We start from the raw sequence: 4,808 nt of genomic DNA on the forward strand, positions 1-4,808 counted from the left end.
TTTGTTGTTTGATTAACATTCATAACACAGAAAGCCTCAGGAACATTAAACTGCTGTAAACCAATATAGGCTACTGTTACACACATCTAGGGCTGAAACGATTCCTCGAGTAACTCGAATACAAAAAATCACCAAGGCAAATTATGTGCTTCGGAGAATCGTTTAGTCCAGGGGTGCCCAAACTCGGTCCTGGAGGGCAGGTGTCCTGCAGAGTTTAGCTCCAACTTGCCTCAACACACCTGACTGGAAGTTTCTATGCCTAGTAAGAGCTTGCAAAATGATTACAGCAAAGCAGATCCTCGCGCACATCCAGCCTGAGGACTACTTCATAGCGGTAGACCTGAAGGATGCTTATTTTCATATTCAGATAGCACCTCATCACAGGCACTTTCTGTGATTTTGCATTCGAGGGTGTCGCTTAAAAAAATTAAAAGTATTACCGTTCGGGCTGGCCCTCGCCCCCCGCATGTTTACGATGTGCATGAATGCAGCGCTTTCCCCCCCTGAGGCTCGGTGGCATGCGCGTGCTGAACTACCTGGACGATTAGCTCATCATCGCCCAGTCGAGAAGTGTGCTCGAAGACCACAAGCACAAGCTCCTTTCACATTTAGTGCACATAGGTCTGTCTGTGAACATGCAGAAGAGCGCGCTTCAGCCCAGCCAGTCGATTACATTTTTGGGAATGATTTTAGACTCGCGCAAGTAGGCTATAAGTCAAGTATATTTCTGAGAAGTACATAAAGCCCATTTCTGAGAAGTACATAAAAAGTAGACTAAAAGTATTGTAGCAAGTCTGAAAAAGTGTGTTATGTTGTCAGGTGTGATTTAAGTCAAATATGTTCCGTTCCTGTGTTTTGTGTTCTTTTTGCATGTGGGCTTTAAGGGGTGGGTGTTCTTCTGAAGAACGAGTCTGCGCACTCGTGTGTGGGTGGAGTCTGGGGGGAAAGGTTCTGGAAGTTTGTGAGTTCAGAGAGAGAGAGTTGAGGGTATAAGAGCTTGATTAGCTGGTTCAGGTGTGTTTAATTAGGGTTGGTGCTAAACTCTGCAGGACACCGGCCCTCCAGGACCGAGTTTGGGCCCCCCTGCTTTAGTCCTTTTACTAGGGATGCACTAAATTTTCTGCCGCCGAAATATGCCGCGCCGCCCAGCAGTGTTCAGGTTTCAGAATCAGAATGAGTATTTATTGCCAGGTATGTTTACACATACGAGGAATTTGTTTTCATGACAGAAGCTCCACAGTGTGTTACTAGCGCCCCCTACAGTATAACAATGAAAACACCCGGATTCTAGGAACACAAGTATAGCTCAAATTTAGACTTTTTCCAAGTAGGCTATAAGTCAAGTATATTTCTGAGAAGTACATAAAAAGTAGACTAAAAGTATTGTAGCAAGTCTGAAAAAGTGTGTTATGTTGTCAGGTGTGATTTAAGTCAAATATGTTCCTGTGTTTTGTGTTCTTTTTGCATGTGGGCTTTAAGGGGTGGGTGTTCTTCTGAAGAACGAGTCTGCGCACTCGTGTGTGGGTGGAGTCTGGGGGGAAAGGTTCTGGAAGTTTGTGAGTTCAGAGAGAGAGAGAGTTGAGGGTATAAGAGCTTGATTAGCTGGTTCAGGTGTGTTTAATTAGGGTTGGAGCTAAACTCTGCAGGACACCGGCCCTCCAGGACCGAGTTTGGGCACCCCTGCTTTAGTCCTTTTACTAGGGATGCACTGAATTTTCTGCCGCCGAAATATGCCGCGCCGCCCAGCAGTGTTCAGGTTTCACTCTCCTCCAGCCGTCATTGCGCCGTGTGACGCTCCGTTCATTATTCCACTCTATCAATGTGCATTACCGCTCATGCTCAACGCTCAAATAGCGCAGACAAGAAATCTCTATGTAGTATACTTGTTCCTGTTTGCAGTACTGGGCAACGCTGGTAAAACCTCGTTCACTGATCTGCTCCCCGCTATGCTCTGCTCACATGAGCTGATATAGCTTTGCCAGGATTTTTATATTTTTATACATGTTTGTTATTTCTTTACACAAAATCATAATTTCTATTAATTTCCCACTGATTTACGCGATCTGATGAGCATTAACTCATATTACGCGATCATATCTCTATGAATGAATGAATGAATGAATGGCAGAGACGCGCGTTTTCCTTTACCACACACACACTGAAGCGCGCGTAACGCTCGCGGTGACTTCAGCGTCTGCCGTCTCAATGAGGACATAAACACACAAACAACTCCAGAACTGCTCTGAGAGTCACTTCATGAGCGTTTCACCGTTTCATTTGAGTAAAACTAGCATCATATCATATAAAGGTCCCGTCAAAACTGAAATTTCCTGGCTTTTTTCACGATAACTGAGGTCTAGGGGCTATGTAACTACCATATACGTTTCAAAACAGTCAGTCCACAGTAAAACGCACACAGCCTGCATAAAGTAGCTGTGATTTTTCACAAACCCATTTTTCGTGACCCTACAGTCACGCCTTCAGTCACCACCCCGAGCACCGCCCACCGTGTGACCTTTAAAAGGTATTCACGGCAACCCGTAAAAATAAAAGTCTGGTTTAATTTGAAGACATTGAAGCAGAAATATATTACTATTGTTCAGCAGAATTTACATACTACTAAAATTATGAAAACTTTATTTTTTAAGGAATGATCACACATTTCCATGTTTTAATTTTAATAGAAAATCCCCTTTGTTTGCCAAAAAGTTTAATTTTCAACAATTTAAAGATAAATTATATTAATGTTTTATGCCTTCATTTGATAACCAGATACACAACACAGCATTTCTGAGTAAAAAGAAAACATTTCATAAAGCGATTTTAAGAATAAATAACAATAAAACATATATATATATATATATATATATATATATATATATATACATACATTTCCTGTGGACCCCAAAGCCCACCAGACAGTCACCCTCACAGCCAGGTAACGTTCCCTCTCTCTGCCTGTGCACTTTGATGGCTTCTGCGACCTTCTCGAATGTCCAGGCATACTTGAGAAAGGCCTCTTTGTTATGAGGGCACCTCTGTCCAATCTGCCAGCCCCGCGCTCCCGCTGATGCCCAGACAGGACAATGAGGGAGTAACCAAGGTCATTCTCCAGCATCCACTTGAAGGTTTTCCCTCTGTATTGACCAAACTGGATGGCACTTTGACTTGCCAGCAGCATGGATCCCCTCCACCATGGATAAACCCTGACCTTGGCCTTCCCCAGCACAGCCTCATGGTCCTTTGGTACCCCTTCAGCCACTTGTGAAAGGTGGATTTTCTCCACAGTGGCTGCCTGCTTAGACGACCTCAGCACCAGCTCTACAGCCACAAAACGAAAGTTGGGCTTGCTTTCCATTCTGCAACAGTAAAGAAATGCTCCTGATGTTATGACAAACAATGCACTCAAAACCCCATACACAAAAGAAATATTTATGGTGTAATGACTTTGATTACTTAATTTTAGGGAATTAATTATTATTAATTCATTCAGGGTTTGAAAGGACTCGAATCTGAAAATTCGAGGTCCACCTGATTAAAACTGATTTTAAATTTGTTATTTTACACCTTATCAGCTACTCGTCCTGCGAGACGTTAATGTCAGTGTACATTAACAAATTGACTATGTATTTTCCTTGGCCACAGGTCAATACAATTATGATCATTTGTAAGCTCCTAGCGAGGTAACGTGATCTTTGGCAAAGGTTTAACCTTAAAATTATATGTCACCAGACAATGATCCTTTATAAATTTATAAATGATTTTATTGGCTATTCTAGATAACATTAAAACTAGGCTAAAACACACACACACACATTTACGCATACAGTTATACAGTTCAAAGTTGACGGAGTTCTGAGGAAGGCCAAAGTTTTAGCAAGATAATCGCTACAGTTCTCTTACTGGCATCCTGAGAAAATCACAAGCAGAGATTTGGCTTATGTTTACTGCTTAAAATTTAGCTCGATACCAGTTCAGCAGAGATAAGATTTTGTTCGTTTACTTCCGATTTGCTTTGGTGACAGCTGAAAGCTGAGTTGTTCCTTGTGGCTCCTGGATGGCTGCTGAGGGAATCCCGGAGCTTTCGGATTGGTCGCTGAGATGACGTTTGGGTGACGTCTCTTTTGGGAGAGCCCTCGTTGGATTGGTTGGTCTCTTGATGACACCGAAGCTTGAGCATTTCTGCTAAAAGTCGCTGTTTGTAAGACGTTACGTACTTTGAAGATCGCGAAGTTTCAACTGAAGTGTTTGAGTTTTTAGATCAGTGTTTCCCCTAGGTTTACGGCTTTGGTGATTCTGATTTTTATTAATCAAAAAGCATGTCTAATTAATTAAAATCATGAAACTTAAACAATTTAACATCAATTTATTAAAAGTTTAACAAATATTACGTTTAGGGCCCTATGAAATGTTTTATTTGTCCAACCTTATGTTTTATTGTAACCAAATTCTGTTTTAGCATGTCTAATTTGAAAGCATAAAACAAGTTTCATTTATTCTTACAATAGCCTTATGATTTTTTTGCTCAGAAATTCTGTGTTGTGTATTTACATTTTGTTTTAAGGCATAAAACATTCATTTAATCTATCTTTTAAGTAATGATAATTAAACCAATTAAATTTTTTGGAAAATAAAAGGTCATTTAATATTATAATTAAAACATTGAAGAAATATTGAATGCTTATTCCTTAAAAATAAGGTTTTAATAATTTTAGTAGTAGTAGTAGCAGTCTGTTACGTACATTCTACTCAAAAATAGTAATATATTTCTGCCAATGCCCTCAAGTTAAACCGAACTTTTATTTTGA

The sequence above is a fragment of the Sinocyclocheilus grahami genome, unplaced genomic scaffold (genome assembly GCF_001515645.1).
Source record: "Sinocyclocheilus grahami isolate Dianchi unplaced genomic scaffold, SAMN03320097.WGS_v1.1 scaffold1117.1, whole genome shotgun sequence".
NCBI classification, from domain to species: Eukaryota; Metazoa; Chordata; class Actinopteri; order Cypriniformes; family Cyprinidae; genus Sinocyclocheilus; species Sinocyclocheilus grahami.